The sequence below is a fragment of the Mirounga leonina genome, unplaced genomic scaffold, assembly GCF_011800145.1.
Source record: "Mirounga leonina isolate KUSES-001 unplaced genomic scaffold, KU_Mleo_1.0 Mir_94, whole genome shotgun sequence".
NCBI lineage: Eukaryota > Metazoa > Chordata > Mammalia > Carnivora > Phocidae > Mirounga > Mirounga leonina.
Genome location: NW_023270855.1, coordinates 5,288,621 through 5,307,928, shown reverse-complemented (window position 1 = coordinate 5,307,928; position 19,308 = coordinate 5,288,621). Strand labels below are relative to the sequence as shown.

The following is a 19,308-nucleotide window of genomic DNA, read 5'->3' as shown; positions in this document are numbered from 1 at the left end:
AAATAAACAGATCAGAATTAGGACTCTCTTTCACTTTTATGGCCATTCATTCTGTAGTTTTCATATTTTAAAAAGAGAAGTGGTCCTGAGAGGGAAATCTCAACAAATGCAGGATTAGCCATTTTATTTATTTTTTTATTTTTTTAAAGATTTTATTTATTTATTTGAGAGAGAGAGTGAGAGAGAGAAAGAGCACAAAAGGGGGGAGCGGGAGAGGGAGAAGCAGACTCCCTGCTGAGCAGGTAGCCTGATGCGGGACTCGATCCCGGGACTCCAGGATCATGACCTGAGCCGAAGGGAGTCGCTTAACCAACTAAGCCACCCAGGCGCCCCAGGATTAGCCATTTTAAAAAATCTCAAGTCACGATTCCAGCATTTGAGACTCTTAGACTCATTGGAGCAGAAGGGCTTCTGCCTCTATGTGAACAATGAGAGAACAGGGTGTTTCAGGGGAGAAGAAAACCACCACCACAACAGAGAAACCTAAGTAGGTACTCTGTAGCACAATACTCAAATCAAGTATAGTGAAAAAGCTGTTAAGTTTATTGCTGGCTTATCTTTGCTAACTGGATTTCACAAAACCATCCCCTCACCAAAAAGAAAAAAGAAAAAGGAAGGGGTGTATGGATACTAAAGTTTTTGTTTTTATGGTGATACAATTTTGAGCTTAAAAAAGTGAAGCTATTCAATTATACTGCAGAACAAATTATTTTTAATTAAACAGTACTTACATCTTTTAGAGGGAATTTATTTACTAAGTCATCTAAGATATTATACACTAAAATAACTGTTCACTCTAAACTTGCTTCATGTTCTCTTTCTCCTTGCTTCTCTTTTTATTTGGTATAAAGAAGCAGAGCAAAAGTTTGTTGATAAAGTTCATTGTTGGAATTCCTTACTTACGTATTACTCTCCCATATAGTCAAGCTATCGGCTTACAAGAGGCATTAAAACTTTCTCCTATGTGGAGACGGCTTGAGAATCAGAAATCATCAAATTTCTAAAGAAAACAGCAGAAGTTCTGAGCAGAAGGTCTGGATGAAGAAGTGGAACAATTTCCCAGTGTAGTCCTGTTCCAGATCTTCATTCACAGGCTAGCTTTCCTACAGTGTTTCAAATTTAAATGTTCCACCTATGAATTCCTACCTACAGTGACAGAATTTAGGAGTATCAAAGGTTGTTTAGTCCAGCCAGACTCTCAACTGGAGTCACAGATATTTCCTACAACATGCATGATGTGTGGTTCTCCAGCTTTTGCCTGATCTTCCCAAGACAGCCTACCTCAAAACTGTAAAATCTGTTGTAAAATCTGTTCTTATATTGTGGTTAGCATCACATTCCTAAGGTAAATATAAATGATTTTCATATTATTTTCATATTATCCAAAAATTCTTTAGAGGAAAATTATTCTAACTTTTAATCTTGATCTAAATATAGGATACATGCACCCCAGTATGTATGCAAGACAATCCAATGGACTGCGGTAAGAAAACATTGTAACTTCCATTTATATTACTATCACATCCTTTTATTTTTTAAGTTATATGATGGATGTAATTTATAGGAACAATTATATGTGCACAATTTGTAACATAAAAATATTAGAGATACGCTAAAGGTGTGGGTGATCAAAATAATTTGGAGGCCACTACTGTAGACAGTTAATGTCCTTTCTTTTATTTTATTTTTTTAAATATTAGGTCATAGGGAACCTACTATATGATTATGGATCCAAGGTGGATATTAAATGCTCATCATCACAGTATCATAAACCACGTATAAATAAATATTCATCATGAGAAATTAATGGCACCCAAATAAGCTTTCAAAATATCAAAATAATAAACAGACTTTCTTGGATTATTCAGCTCTCCAACAAGTCTACCATGCATGTGACAACTGTGTGGACACATACACACATACACACCCACAGAGAAAAAGGAACCTATAAGGATATCTTTCATTATCTGTCCAACCTAAATTGAAAAATTAAATGTAATTTGACTAAATTTACCTACATTTAAAGTGCTAAGCTGGAGTCCTCAGAATACTAACATTGGAAGTGATCCCAAGAAGATACCAAGGTCCATTTTAATGAACGTTTAAAATTATATTGTTGTCCTTGAAATCAGCTTTTCAATTATAATGCTATTTAGAGCATACTCCCAAAATGCTTTAATAGAGTCAGACATAGGAAATACTTTAAGTTATTAAAGAAGATGTTCATGTTATAAGTAAATTCTAAAAGCAAGGCAAGGGAATAAAGATTGAGTCTTTGGAAAGCTGCCGTATCTAGGATCTTTTACAATCTAGGATCGTAAAAAGGCAAGCACATTTACATTAAATTAGGTTTTCAAGGTACATTTTCAACTTTCTCTTACTTAAAACCTAAACAAAGTAAAAATCCTATTACTTACTAACCATAAGAATCTTTGCAAAGTTCAGAATTTAGGCCAACATTCATGAAGAGTTAGTTCCATAACCTGGCTGGTAATTAAAAATAAGACTTTGGGATTGTATGAAGAGGTATATGCAACCCTATGCTCACTGAAGCATTATTTACAACAGCCAAGATTCATAAGCAACCTAAGTGTTCATGGATAGATGAATGGATAAAGAAGATATGGTATATATACACAACAGAGTATTAGCCATAAAATAGAATGGAATCTTACCATTTGCACCAACCTGAATAGACGCAGTGGGTATTATGCTAAATGAAATAAATCAGACAGAGAAAGACAAATACTGTATGATTTCACTTATATGTGGAATCTAAAAAACAAAATACACAAAACAAAACAGAAATTGACTCACTGATACAGGAAACAAACTGCTGGTTACCAGAGGGGGAGGGGTGGGGGGAGGCAAAATAGATGAAGGGGATTAAGAGGTACAAACTTCCAGTTATAAATAAGTCATGGGGACATAATGTACAGCATAGGGAATATAGCCAATAATATTGTAATAACTCTGTATATGACAGATGGTAACTACACTTATCACTAGGGATCATTTCATAATGTATGAAAATAGCAAATCACTATAATGTACATCTGAAACTAATAGGATATTTATGTCAGTTATACTTCAATAAAAACAAAAGAATTAGTTCCATAACCTGGTTGGTAATTAAAAATAAGACTTTCGGATTATATTAGTATTAACCAAGAAAATTATGTTTAAAATACACTGCAGGCTGTAAGAATCACTAGCATAATACAGAAGAATTAGCATGTTACTTCATGAAACATTACTCTCAGCAATACCAGAGGGTATCAGCAGAGGGCCTCTAGAAATCATGGTACTAAAACTTCCTAGTAACATCCTTCCCAAGTACACCAGGAAATGAATTCCCTGCTACTGATATTTGCTGAAATGATTTATGTTCAAATTAAATTGTCAACATCTGATTAAGACTCTAGCTCAGAAATCAAATATGAGAATTTCTCTCCAACTAAAAAATTTCACATCCAAACCAGGAAAGCAATATTCAAATGTCAAATACTGCTTTCCCGATTACAACTTGCACTATTAAGATCAAATTTTTCTAACAGCCTCAATGAAAGTGTCAATACTATTTTTAATAAAAAATCTCTGTGAAGTATAAGATCATGATATCACAAATATGATGGATAAGCAACATTTGCTATCTTACCCTCCCCTAAGAGGAAATAAATGGGTAACAAGAATTTCTTCCTCTTTGTCTCCTACAGACCTAGACTACTCCCCTGTCATCACATGTGATTTCCTGACAGACACTTTATTGCAAACCCAGAGATGACTTTTACCTCAGTAGGCTGAAATTTCTATTATTTTGAGCTGGGAATTACTGTTCTGTTTTGAAGACAAAATCTCTTTGGACTTCAAGTATCACCAAACAGACATTAAAGAAGACAATGTTGGGGCGCCTGGGTGGCTCAGTCGGTTAAGCATCCGACTCTTGATCTCAGCTCAGGTCTTGATTTCAGGGTCGTGAGTTCAAGCCCCATGTCGGGCTCCACCATGGGCATGGAGCCTACTTTAAAAAAATTAAAACAAAAACAAAAAGAATTGAGCAATGATTTAAAAACAAAAGCTCCTGAAGATCTAAGTATAATACATTACTAGATTCTTAAACATGCCACAAAACTTTTAATTATTCTGATTTGAACATGTCCATACAATAATACTACAAATATAAAGTAAGGAAAATCAGGTGCTGAAGGCAGGAAATATTAAGTGACATTTCCCACCTTTAACACCACATTAAAAGATATAATTTGAAAGCATCTCACTCTTTTTTTTTTTAAGATTTTATTTATTTATTTGAGAGAGAATGAGAGACAGATAGCAAGAGAGGGAAGAGGGTCAGAGGGAGAAGCAGACCCCCCACTGAGCAGGGAGCCCGATGTGGGACTCGACCCCAGGACTCCAGGATCATGACCTGAGCTGAAGGCAGTCGCTTAACCAACTGAGCCACCCAGGCGCCCGAAAGCATCTCACTCTTAAAAGCAAATATTTTAGAAACAAGAGGTAAGTTTTCAGAGAAGTCTTCTTTTCAAACATTCTCAAAACTACTAAGCATCTGTCATGCTTAAGTCACTATCTATAAAAATTTCAATTGTCTAAGTCACTATCTATAAAAATTTCAAACATTCTCAAAACTACTAAGCATCTGTCATGTTTAAGTCACTATCTATAAAAAACTCAACTGAATTTCACCAAATGAAAATTAAAGATACGAAAAATAAGTCAGATTGCAAAAAGGAAAAACAATTTCAAAATGGAGCTGTGTACATTAAAAGAACCAAACAGTACCTTAGAATTAGGAAAGTAATAGCTCAGCTCTAGTTCCTGCTATATTCATATCTGGATATTATGTTCTGTTCTAGAGACCATAATTTAAGACGAATACTGAAGAACTGGAATAATCAAGAGTTGATGGACCAGGGTGCCTGGGTGGCTCAGTTGGTTAAGCGACTGCCTTCGGCTCAGGTCATGATCCTGGAGTCCTGGGATCAAGTCCCGCATCGGACTCCCTGCTCAGTGGGGAGTCTGCTTCTCCCTCTGACCCTACCCCTCTCGTGCACTCTCTCTCACTCTCTCTCAAATAAATAAATAAAATCTTAAAAAAAAAAAGTTGATGGACCACTATGATTAAGTACTCAAAACTATGATAATGGAAGAACACTCCAGTGTTTGCTTCAGCAGCATATATACAAAAATGGAACAACAGAATTGATTAGCATGGCCCGTGCACAAGGATGATACTCAAATTTGTGAAGCATTCCATATTTGTCATGGACCTCTGGGGTCCTTAGGGAATTGCTGAAACCACAAATTTAGATCTGTGACTGTCAAGAATCTACCTGCTGTATAGTTTTCCAGTGGAGTCCCGGGAGGCTCCCAATTCATTTAGTACCCCAAGAATCCTCTGAATCTCATAGCTAGAAAGTATTTTTAAGCCACTCTTTAGGCCAATCTTCTCCTTGAGCTATCTATTCTAGATTATATCGATTGCTATGAGATTATTCTTGGCAAGACCCGCAACAACAGAATAGTGGTCAAAAGCATGACTTCTGGAGCTAGAAAGGCATGGTTCTGATATCCAGTAAACTTCTAACCAGTTGTGAGAACTTGGTAAGTCACTTCAACCACACTCTTCTGTTTTCCTCACTTATAAAATAGAGATAGTAGGGGCGCCTGGGTGGCTCAGTCGCTTAAGTGTCTGCCTTCGGCTCAGGTCATGATCCCAGGGTGCTGGGATCAAGCCCCACATCGGGCTCCCTGCTTAGCGGAAGCCTGCTTCTCCCTCTCCCACTCCCCCTCCCTGCTTGTGTTCACTCTCTTGCTGTCTCTCTCTCTCTGTCAAATAAATAAAATATTTTTAAGTAAATAAATAAATAAGAGTAATATTGCACAGTACAGCGTTTATACTAAGGATTCACTATTGCATTCTAGCACTTAGAATGCTCGGATCAATAAATATTTGAATTAAAAAATAAAAAAAGAATATCCAGGGCACTGGGTGGCTCACTCAGTTAAGCATCTGCCTTCCGTTCAGGTCATGATCCCAGGGTCCTGGGATCGAGCCCTGCACTGAGCTCCCTGCTTCTTGTGGAGCCTGCTTCTCCCTCTCCCTCTGCCTGCTGCTCTCCCTGCTTGTGCGCTCGAACTCTCTCTCTCTGTGTCAAATAAATAAATAAAATCAAGGAAGGGAGGAAGGGGGGAGCCCCAAGGATTAGGGATTATTCACCTAGAAAAGGGATTTTTCAGAAACATATTTTGAAAGAAATCCCTGCCTGCAAAGGCACTATATACTCTGACTGGCCCTAACTGGAGAAATACAATTTAATATAGATTTCAGTTTAATAGGTTAGATTTGTCTAAAAGAGGAATCCATAGTAGAATGGACTTCTTTGGGAGATTCTGAGGCCAGATAACCACTTGGGGAGAATATGACAGAGCTGAGTAAAATGACTATAGAAGTCCCTTCCAACCTAAGATACCATGTTAATCGAAGTCTCAAAAAGGTAAGTGGAACTTCCTTTAGGACAATGCTCCAGGGCGCCTGGGTGGCTCAGTCGTTAAGCGTCTGCCTTCTGCTCAGGTCATGATCCCAGGGTCCTGGGATTGAGTCCCGCATCGGGCTCCCTGCTCAACAGGAAGCCTGCTTCTCCCTCTCCTACTCCCCCTGCTTGTGTTCCCTCTCTTGCTGTCTCTCTATCAAATAAATAAAATCTTCAAAAAAAAAAAAAAGAATTACTGCTGAGGCACCTAGGTGGCTCAATCAGTTAAGCATCCAACTCTTGATCTCAATTCCAGTCTTGATCTCAGGGTTGTTGAGTTCGAGCCCCGTCTTGGCGCTTCTTAAATAATAATCATAATAAATGTTTAAAAAAGAACCATTGCTACCATCGGGTTACCTGCCAAATTACCTGAAGCAAAGATAAATATCCTTGCATTTCCTACTTTAAAGCACCTTTTGGAGGTTAAGACTGTTGGCTTCTGGACTTCCAGAAATTTCACTGTGGCCTTTTGACAGTGGATGTGGAAAGCAATGGGAAACTTCTACTCTTTTATCTAAATTTCTACTTTATTCATTTCTACTATAAGAGTTAATTATTGGACTTCATATCTTACTTTAATTGCTAAGACCACCTGTTTAATTTTTTTCCTTAGGTGTTTCAGGAAAATTAGTCTCCTTGGATGTAGGCATCTAGGTAACAGGTTACCAATTTTTTGGCAGTCTAGATTCTTCTAAGATCTTCTATACCCTCTGCCTTTATATTACACTCCTCACACTAAGTACATGATAAAAATGTACAATCTTGAGGCATCTGTGCTATAGTGGAATGAGCACAAAAAATTAAGACTCAGCCATGTACTAGCTCTCTGGTCTTAAGCAAGTTTAAAATTTTCCCTAAGCCCTAATTACTTCATTTGTAAAAAATTAAAAAGTAAATTTAAGAAAAGGGAGATCAGAACTACCTCAAAAAGCTGACATGCAATGTAAACTACATTATATACATAAACAAGATCTTACATAACTTAGATACAAGATAAGCTGAGTATGATCCCACATAATAATATTAAAACAAATTCACCTCCACAAAACATCCTTGCAAAGATCACTACCAACTACATGGAAAAGATTCTCAATTATTGAATGAGTCACTAAAATTCAGTATTCTCAGGGCAGGTTTCTTGGTTATCTTAGGGCAATAAGAAGATGACAGAGGGATGGTTCTCACCTTCATCCCCCTTTCTTAACTATAGTTCTCCAACTACATTTTGTGGTCAGTGTGAGACTACAATTATGAGCTCTCTTCCACCCCACCCTCAACCTCATAATGCAGAAATGGCTCCACAGAGACTGTATATTTAACTGGTTGTTACCTCAGTAAATAGAAGAGGCCTTATCTTAGACCCTGTAAATAATTACTCCATTTTCTTATTATTTTGTTTAGATATGTAAGAATCTAGAAAGTCACTGCTCATATTTTAATGATGAATGGTATTGAAGTAACTCTAAGGAATCATTACAGTATTTTATTTCCATTGCTACTCATCTGAAAAAGAAGACAAGAATTATTTAAAAGTAATAGTATAAGAAACCAAACAGATAGAATGAAATCAGTCTTTGTCCCTGCTCTTAGATTTCTGCCCTCATTCAAACAAGCTGATCTAGTTACCACTATCTGAAAAAAGAAAAAAAACTTTCTCCTGCTTGACAGAACTGGTATTCTTCAGTTCTCTGACATGATCAACAGGACAAAAAGGCAAGAATGCTAATAAACACAGAATCAGAGGGAACCCAGGGATCTGGACCTGGTATCATTCATAATTATTAGCTCTATAACCTCAAGCAGGTTTTAACACCCTGGGCCTGTAAAATGAGTTTAGTTAGGATTGTCCCTAAAGCTTAGCAGTCTGAGTCTTTGCTAATCACTTGGAAACAGCCAGATCTACTGGCTGAAAATCATTTGTGTTGCAAGGAACTCATTTTGTAACCGGAAGTTTCTAAATTCTTAACTTCCTCATTATTACAACTTTGAAATGTGAGTCAGGGCTCCTTATTCCAGTTAGATGTTACTATGATAAAATAAAATGTATTTGTCAGTTCTTGATACTTGACTTGATCTTTGGCTGGAGGTATGAATATTCTTCTAATATATAAACCAATAAATCCTTGCTAACTCTTTTTACAAAAAGACTTGTCATAAGATTAATTTTTTTAAGGGGGGTAGGGGCAGAGGGAGAGAGAGAATCTTAAGCAGACTCCATGCCTAGCATGGAGCCCAACACAAGGCCTGACCTCACAACCCTAAGATCACAACCTGAGCCAAAATCAAGAGTGGGACGTTTAACCAACTGAGTCACCCAGGTGCCCCAAGATTAATTTTTAAAATCAAACATCTTCTATATATCTAAAATGATTGTATTTAGGAAGAGGGTATTTTCAAAGTCCATCTATATATAAAATAAGAGACACAAATCAATGCAAATACATATTGTAACCCTGAAGTATAAAAGCTCCAAAGTGAAATCTAGTCTGCTTCTACTGACTGACAAGACCATAGAGGTCATAATGATATGGTATCAAAATAAGTCAAATTTTTTTTTAATAATTAAAGACTGAATTCTTTATTCGGAATGAAAGAGTCCTGTCTTACACAGTAGGTAATAAAAAGGAATAACGTATACACATTATCAACCATAAATGAAAAGAGCAAACCAGTGCAAAATGCAGCAGACAATACATCTCTAACATATTGCAAAGGCTGATATCCGGACAACACTACTTCAGAAAAGTGCCAGCGAAATGGTGAGTGTGTGAAAAGAAAAATATTTTGTTTATAGGGTGCAGAAAGTATCCCAGAATCTGACAGAGCCCATGCATCTCTGCACCCAGAATACACTTAGAGAGTAATTTAACCATGACAATAGGGACTACAGAAAATGGTATACTGTGTATAAACCTGGCCTCTCTAATCGCCTCCTTTCGTGCCTGGAACATCTTGACATTGTTCATGTTCGACTGCCAATATTTCACATATCCTCCATGGTCTGCTGTCAACGTCCACATGTCATTATGTGACCAAGTCATGGCCCTCACTGGGCTATCATGAGCCTGTAATATTGTTTCAAAACTGAAGGTGAGTCCATTCCACAAGGTGAACTCTCCACTAGAAGCTCCAGTGACCAACCATCTTCCTTCTGGAGTCCACCTAACAACAAATACTGGACACTTTATTTGTTGATGTTCTAATAAATTCTGTTATTGCATTCATATGATTATACAACATCCCTACAGGTGGGACCAAATCATTATAATAACCTGCATCAGGCTGAATTGCCCACATATCTCTCTGGTCTCTTTGCTATATTCTATTCTCCAAATACTTAATTACAGACGGATTATACTTTATGGTTTTTCAGTTTACTGCTTTTCTCATCCGTTTTCCATCAAAGGTAAGCTGCTGCATTGCTTGCTGCTGTGCAAAATCAGGTCGTTTATAAAATAGTCGTCGAGGTGCTTGGTGTTAGAACCTTGGCATATGGAAAAAACAGGGAGGAGAACCAATTTCTGTAGCCATGGTGATGTATTAGTCCTACCACACCTCCAGCGCTGAGCAGAGCTCCTAATGAATGGTGAGCGAAGGGTCTGTCTTCACTGTCAGGAATGTCTCTCCCCCTGGCCTCTTCCCTCCACTGCTCTCAATCCCTCTCCTCCAAAGGAGCAGCCGCCATCTTCCCCTATGAGCCACCAAGTGCACTCAAAATAAATCAATTTTTAACAAATACTTACTAAGCCCAACACTGTGCTAACCTGCCAAAGTTGCCTATCTTGCTTGAGATAAAATGTTGTACTCTGATCTCTGAAAAACAAAAAAAAAATCAATCTGTTCTAGTGATTACCTTATATAATACATGATCCTGGTCTGTCCTTCTGTCTAGATTATCTATTTATCTACCTATGAGTCTTTGGAAACGAACAGTCACAAGGGAAGACAGTTTAACAGTGTTATGGAAAAACAAAAGAGTAGTGGGACTCTGGTTGCCAAAATTCCCCCCACAACTAAGATTCAAAGCTACTGATAAAGTACCCAAATCCCTTGTGAATAAAAGGGAAAAGCAGAAGTGAGGTCACATATTATATTCCTTCAGAGGTCTAATTACTCTGAAGTATGTATCTGTTTTATAATGTAAAAGAAATGGAGGTTATATCTAACTTAAAGCATGAACTCAACATTGTTTTTTGTTGAGCCTTCATCACAAAAGCTGCTGTTCCAAACAGAGGAATGTAACTCATATATATATATATATTTTTTTTTTTTTTAAGATTTTACTTATTTGACAGAGAGAGACAGCGAGAGCAGGAACACAAGCAGGGGGAGTGGGAGAGGGAGAAGCAGGCCTCCCGCCGAACAGGGAGCCCGATGTGGGACTCGATCCCGGGACCCCAGGATCATGACCTGAGCCGAAGGCAGACGCTTAACGACTGAGCCACCCAGGCGCCCTGTAACTCATATTTTTAAAAATATAAAAAAAAAACACTTTAGAAGCATCCTTATGGTAACTCTGCAAAACAAATTTACCAAGTTCAAGAACATCCTAGATATACCTTCAATTTCACCCTTATGACAACCATATTAAATGTCAATATAAGATCATTAAGGATAATCAAAATATCTCTTGGACCACTACATAAATATACTATATTAAAAGAAACACACATTCTGGACCTCTGAACTAGGGTCAGTAAAACTAAAGGTTACTTATTTTGGCAACCAAGTTTTGTTCTATAAAGTACCTTTAACAGAAAACAACTAAAAAGCCAAAATATATCTCCATCTCTGGATTATTCCTATTTTTCCAAACTCATATTATTCCCTTGACAAGAAAAAATATTCCCTTGACAGTGTTACCTACCTGACCCTAAATATACAGAAAACAGAGATGTCTATTGGTGTTCATCAAAAATTATAATTTTTCAGCTATTTTGTGGAAAATGGACATTATCTTACTACTTCTCCCAAGCAAATCTTTAGGTTTTAAATTTTGTTTACCTTTAAGTTTTTAAAATTCTAACAGTCATTAAGTCTTACTTAGTCTTCTATATTATCTATTCATTTCCATAGTTATCATTTCAGTTCAATATTTACAAAGGGCATATTTACACTATGACTACATCATAGTCACTGTACTTAATCCAGCTCATATCCTAATGATCTCCTGTGCTAGTTACTTCTCAAGTCATAATCCCGTATTTATTAATGTCCTGTCCATAGGACAGTCATCACCTCACTTCCACCTGCTGATCTTGGCCTAGGGGCACCACCTGGTGGTCAGCAATAGGAACTACCCCTCCCACCACCTCATTTCTTCCCCACTGGGAGAACAGTACTTCTGAGCTTTCAGGTTTTGCTCATAGCTCAACTAATTCAATCTTAGAGATCTCCCTTTCAGGAGTGCCTGAGTGGCTCAGTCAGTTAGGCATCCCAATCTTGATCTCAGCTCATGTCTTGACCTCAGGGCTGTGAGTTCAAGCCCCACGTGGAGTCTACTTAAAACAAAAAACAAAACAAAACTCCCTTTCATATTAACAGAGCTGGATGCCATCCTGTCGTGATTAACCAAGGTGGCAGGGTCCCTTATTTATAAACCCTGGGTAATCCTCAAACTCTAAATCTACATATTATCTTAATCATTTTAAGAATGAGACTGAGACTGAGAATGAGAAAGAATGGGGTTTTTGAGAGCTAATTCAAAGATGGACTTCAGAAAGCAGCAGGCACTGAGCTCTCTGTGCCTCTGCCAAGTGTTGGCCTTGGTGAGAAGTCCTTCTGGGCATTCCCAGCCCCGATTCCACCTTGTGGAGATATGGGCCCAGGGAAGCAGCCTGCAGCTGCTTCTGCTCCTGATGTGCCAGCCTAGAGGCAGAAAAAGCACCTGGGGCAGGGCTACACGGGCCCTCCAGTATGGGGAAAGGTGACAGGCAGTGCCTTTCCCTTGTCCTCTGCCCACAGCTATCCAATTCTGTTTTATGGAAAATCCATATGTAGACCTGGAAATCATGATTCTAACAGGTTGGTTCAGCCTTTTCAGTGTGAAATCATCCCAACACTTGGGCTCTTAGCCACCAAACGGAGGGGATTACCAGGAAGAGTAATGCTACTTCCCCTTTCCACCCTACCTGCCTGCCCCAACCCTTTACTCTTTAATTTCCAGATCCAGCCAAGCATTACAAAAAAATTCTCCTTCTCTCTGTCCATACTGTAAGTAACCCACAAAACTTCCCTAACTGCAGCCTAATAAAGATAATACTCATTTTTCTAAATTCACCTATTAACAGGAAAATGATATAGTGAGCTCTGAAGTGATAGTAACCTTAACAGAGAACTAGGATGACTAACCTTGAACTTTCCCTTCGTTAGCTTCCAAAGTTTGCATCTACCTTCGCATTTCCCTTTAATTAAGCTTATTCTTTCCCAGAATAGCAAAAAAAAAAAAAAAAAATCTTATTTATTGTTACTGTTTTATAAAATAAGGGATATTTTAAATAGCATTGATTAGTATTATTTCACTATTTAGTTACCACTGTAATTGTGAAATAGTGTATAATATTTCACCTAGATTTTGGAGGAATGGAATTTTGGGGGCCAGTCTGGGAATCTACAAACCATTTCTAACACTGACATTCAAAGGACTTTTCCCATAGAAATAAACAACTGAATGTTGTATTATAAAGCTGGTTGATGCTTACACTACATGACAATAACTTCTCAGCTGAGCTCCCTGATACCTTAGCTGTTTTTTCCTATTTTATTCCATCTTGATCATAACTATTTAAAAAAATACATTTTCAACATGCAAACGTTTCAAAAATCCATACTGAGGGCTCCTTATTTCCAATCACATCATCCAAATTATTTAGTTTCACATTTATAATACTAAATCAAAGCCCTCTCCCCTAAACAGAGATTTTAAAAATCAGCTATACATAATTGTGCACTCTTCCAATCTTCTTTCATTACTTCCTCTAAATGTTTTACCAGTCCTCATACTGGTTAGGATTAGGGTTCTAGGTAAGAAATAAAGATAAATAATACACGTTCCTACCCCTCCAGAGACTCACAATTGGGGTTTTGTTTTGTTTCATTTTTCTCCAAGAAGGAGAAAACTATAAAGTACATCTCAGGGCACCTGGATGGCTCAGTCAGTTAAGCATCCGACTCTTGATTTCGACTCAGGTCATGATCTCAGGGTCGTGCGATCAAGCCCCATGTTGAGCTCCGCTCTGGGCATGGAGCCTGCCTGGGATTCTCTCTCCCTCCCACCTCACCTCCCATGCGCAAACTCTCTCTCTCTCATAAGCAAACAAATAAGCAAATCTCAGCTATTTTGAAACTTGAAATTTGCAGGTATTGTGTTGTCTTAGGATGGAGAAGATCTATACTTACTGTGCCTCATACTCCTAAGACATCCTCCAAGGAGCACATGCTCTATGAAGTCCCTGTCGGTAACGTGACCCCATACTTAGCTCCCCGTTCTCTGAACTTCTACTGCCCTTAATTCAGTAACATCTGATTTTATATTGTTCTCTCTATTGAAGCTTTTAACCACAAGGATGGGTTACAATTATGCTGTAGATACTAATCACCTCAGACCTCCTGGTGGTCAAGTGGAGCCTAGAGTGACTGGATCAACTACCCTGGCTATGAACATGTCATCACTTTACCCTGCTGTGCTGGACAGATATTTTAATTTTCTATGTGTACCATGAAAAATACTGGGAAGTACAAGTTTAATTTGTGGCATTTTCAAATTAGAAGTAATGACCTCATCTGAAAAATGAAGGAAATGAAACCTATGGAATTTAATTTGTTTAAGGTCACACTGATATTTAATAACAGAAACAAGTCATTCTCAGAATCTAAAACCACAGGCCCCTGACTTCTGGACTTGATTACACCACATTGCACTGTTTCTTTAGTTGCCACTTACATAAATTGTAAATCTTGCCACCCCCCAAGACTGTAAGGTCTTTGAGAATAAGGCTGTAACACAATTTATATGAAGCTCTCATAACTCTCAAAGTGCTAATCTCCAACTGAGGCATACTTAAGAGATAGTTATTGGTGGAATAAATCTTGCAACCCCCCAAGACTGTAAGGTCTTTGAGAGTAAGGCTGTAACACAATTTATATGTAGCTCTCATAACTCTCAAAGTGCTAATCTCCAACTGAGGCATACTTAAGAGATAGTTATTGGTGGAATTAAAAAGTCTTCAGCATAAAGAAATGTCCCATTTAATGAAAAAGACAACTTCAATTTCCATATTTAGAAATGTGTCTGAATCGTATTAAGTATGTATATTCAAGTATGTACATAAATAGAATGTGAAAAAGTGGACAAATACACTTTGGGAGAAAAGGTACCTGAAACTATGCCTTAGAACAGGCAACTGACATGACTATTCTAAAAGCTATATAAAAGGATCTAAGATTGCTAAAAACAAGACAACTGGCTAAAAATGGAGTCACTTCTACTAAGCCCCACGTTATCAAACTGAGAATCTATTTACAGTTTCATCTCTCCCAGAAAGGTACTCTTAAACCAACAAATCAGGGATTACCCGATCACTATTAGTTAGGTAATCTGCCTGATAACTCCTGAGACTCCCTGCAGGGAAAGTAAACACAGCAAAATCAATCTGGTTTTTGCCGAGTGAAACTTCCTTGTATCTAGTCCTTTCTGTCTATGAAACTTTGTACAGCTCTTCAGAGCTCCTAAGTTTCCTATAAGGGATGCTGCCCAAGTTATGAATTGTTGAATAAAGCCAGTAAGATCTTTAAATTTTACCCAGTTGAATTTTTCACAATGTGAAAAGCATTAACATATAAACCATACAACATAAATTTAATACACATAACTCAAATCCTCATTAGTAAGAACTGTTCTAAGTATTGTTCCTCACCTATCTGGCATGCATAAACAAGAGGTTATGACTTATGGCCTTGATGGGCATTATCATCCTCTCCCCTTAACAATGCCAAGAAAAACCAATTTCAGTAAAATTTCTTTATAATAGAGGCTTTTGGAACCTTTCCCTTTGCTCTTCCCTCTGCCCAGCCTGCTCCTTAGCCAGGTATCTCTTGGTTTCCTCCCATCCTTCAGATATGCGCCCACATATCAAGGAGGTGCTTAAAATTTCCTGCCCTAGAATTCATGTCCCTTCACAACTGTCATATTTTATATAGATTTCTCACACTTTCCAAAATACAGCATTCACATGAAAATTTCTGAAAGCTGAAATGGCGTAAAGAAAAGAAGCAATTACCATTAATTTATATGAAAAAATTTTTGATCCTCCCCCAGACTCAAAAAGTAACCTCTCTTAGGCTTTTCTGATACCCTAGGACACATCTTGGTAACAGATGCACAAAATAAATTGAGATAAAGCACAGATGCTCACAGTTCAAAAGCTATGAGAGCTTGATGCTGAAATGCTGAGTGTAGTTACCAGGAAAGGAGCTTGGCAGTGCTACTTTTACTGCTAGGGGTGTGCCCTCTGTAACTGCCCGCTGCAAAACAAACACTGAATGCCACTGTCACTTTTCACCTTTTTTTGTAAAAGCAAAATTCCTCTTCAGATTTTTTTCAGTTAGCCAAAACAAGCACTAACGTAGGTCTTTCATAAAAGCAAAAGTTTAATGTGAACTTTTTGAAAAGTAGGGGATAACTATTTTATTTACATGCTACTCCTCTTACTATACAGTAAACTCCATGAAGACAAATAAGTCTTTATTTGTTTTATTCACTCTTATATTCTCACCCCCTAAAACCGGGGTGGACAAAGTATGGGCCACAGCCCAGACACTGTTCACCACAGCCAAACCCAGGTATGCATTTACATATTGTGGGTGACTGCTTTCATGCTACAATGCAGAGCTGCAAGAGAGACCAGATGGTCAAAAATATTTACTATCACTATTTACAGAAAAAGTTTGTAGAGCACTGACCAAAAACAATGTTAGGTCAAATACTCATAAACATTTACTGAGCAAATGTATGAAAAACAAACAATAGCAAAAAACTGTTTCTGATCCCACAGTGTTTTAGTAACAGATATAAAAGAAGAGCACATAAACGGAGACATCACCATGGAAGCTTTTGGTGCACTCACCCAGGTTTGCACTTTCATCTGTACAATTTCTCATATTCTTCATCATATATTCAAAGAACAAAGTTGGCAAGAGCACTAAAATTCAGATAGCTGGGGTACCTGGGTGGCTCAGTCAGTTAAGCATCTGCCTTCAGCTCAGGTCATGATCCCAGGATCATGGGATCGAGCCCCACATCAGGATCCCTGCTCAGTGGGGAGTCTGCTGCTCCCTCTCCCTCTGCCCCTCCCCTGCCCCTGCTCTCACACTCTCTCTCAAGTAAATAAAATCTTTAAAAATAATAATAATAAAATAAAAATCAGATAGTTAAGTAACAAGCTTGTTTAAAATCACTCAGCTAGTAAATGGCAAATCCAGGACAGAAGCCTTTTTCTTCTTAAATTGTTTTCCATTATAATCAAGGAAATTTTAAGGCGGTAATTATTTACTACTCTTCAATTTGAGGATGAAGTATAAAATCTGACTTAATAATCTTACAAGTAATCTGAGTGTTTCAAAGTTTGACTCACCACGAAACAATGATTATATGTAAAAACTTGAGGTAACCAAACTATTCTTAATTTGAAGTCCTCCTTTCTCCCCTAATTCTACTGTCCATTTCTTCCCTTATGTTATCACTTTATTTTTAAACATTAACAGTATCCTAATACTGAGGCACACTTACATACTACATTAAAATTTCAAAGCATTTACTTAAATAATCTCAATTTATACCATAAAATGTATACTTGACTTCAGGACCACTATGAATGTTACCATTGCTTCAAAATATGGCCTATCTCTAGCCTATAGTCATGAAAACACACATTCCATAGCCATCATAAGCTTTTATTCTTTCACTGGGTCTTCCATTACAATAACTTAATAGTTTTTCTAAGATATTTTATGCTCTTGCATAAAATTTACATCAATGCTCATTATTCCTTTCTTCATAGAGAACCCCTCTCTTGCTAATCAACTCCACTTACCTTCTAGGGAATCCTATTCAGGACCTTCAAACTGATCATTGTTACTCTCTTGCTTTGATTTGACTGCTCTATTTAAGGCTGCTAAGACCCTGGTTCAGCCATCATAATTTCTTGCCTAGATTCTACAACAGACTCCAAACCATTCTCCTTCTACCCTATACTCCCTGCAGTCTACTCACATGGTAGTCGGAGTGATTCTTTAAAAAATAAGTCAGATGGGGGCACCTGGGTGGCTCAGGCAGTTAAGTGTCTGCCTTCAGCTCAGGTCATGATCCTGGGGTCCTGGGATCAAGTCCCACATCAGGCTCCCTGCTCAGCGGGGAGTCTGCTTTTCTCCCTCCGCCTGCTGCTCCCCCAGCTTGTGCTCTCTCGCTCTAATAAATAAATAAAATCTTTTTTTAAAAAGTCAGATTATTATATCACTCTTACGCTCAAAACATCCAATGGCTCTGCATCTCATTCAGTCCTTACAATGTCTATGAAACTCTACCTGATCTGGCCATCTGTGACTTCTCTGAACTATCTCTTACTATGGTGCCAGGCTCACTCAGCTTTTTCACACTGGCCTCCTTGCCATTCCTTTAACATTCAGGCAGGCTCCCACCCTAGGGTTACTTCATCTGCCTTGAATACTTATCCCCCAGATAGCCCGCAACATGACTAACTCCTTCTCTCCTCAAGTCTTCACTCAAATGTTACCTTCTCGATGAGGCCTACCCTTATCATTCCACTTTACAACTGCAACTCACCTCCCCTCCATACACACTCTTGATCTCTGTTATCTCATTTTTTTTTCCGATAATACTTATCATCTCACAACATAACATACAACAAATGTAATAAATGAATTATACGTTATCTCCTTCAATACAACGAAAACTCCATAAGGCAGAAATCTCTGCCTGTTTTGTTCCCTGATGTATCTGAACTACCTAGAACATTGCCTAATACATAGTATTTAATAAATATTGATGAATGACTAATAAATATTGATGAATGACTGAATGAAATCTTACTCCGTTTCAAAGATTTAGCCATGTACATTCTCAAACTCACTAATTAGATCTCCTTTCTTGCTCCCATGTCTATTTACTACTAATTCACTGAACAGATAAACGAAGGGCAGAAGTATTAGGCATAGGGAATATGAATAAAATACCCTGTCCTCACGTAACTCTTGTCTTCACTTCTACCATCAATTCCTCGATCTAAATTACTGTCCTCTCTCACCTGGACTGCTATAATAGCCTGCTGGCTCATCTACCTGCATTCCATCTAAATCTACTCCAATCCACTCTCCATGCTATCAGCACAGTGTTAGTCTCTAATCACAAAGTTCATACTGCACTCTCCCTGCCCCCAAGCCTTGCTTAAAATTCTTTGATGCTACTCATCCTTGTAGGTTGAGAAAACCTGCTTAACCTTGTCTGCAAACCTCTGTATGAACTGCACCTATCTCTCCAGCCTTAACCAGTATGCACTTGCATGCATGCACACATGCCAAGTATATACACCTGCCATTCTATCCTTCATATGCAGCAAAACTCTTCCCTTCTTAGGGCCTTTGCACCTGCAGCTCAGCTACCTCATTCAGATAAACCTCAGTTTATCCTTTTAATCTCTTTCACTTCCTCAGGAAAGTCATACCCTGACTTCCTTAACTAGGT

The 19,308-nt window shown here is 38.0% G+C and overlaps 1 protein-coding gene and 2 pseudogenes across 4 annotated transcripts in view; 1 reads left to right on the top strand and 2 right to left on the bottom strand.

Annotated features, from left to right (window-relative positions):
• Positions 1 to 19,308, bottom strand: part of TMCC1 (transmembrane and coiled-coil domain family 1) — a 251,085-nt gene that overhangs the window by 159,969 nt on the left and 71,808 nt on the right. The gene's annotated exons all lie outside the window — the stretch shown is intronic.
• LOC118006119 lies at positions 5,182 to 5,281 on the top strand (annotated as a pseudogene).
• Positions 8,827 to 10,861, bottom strand: LOC118004902 (annotated as a pseudogene).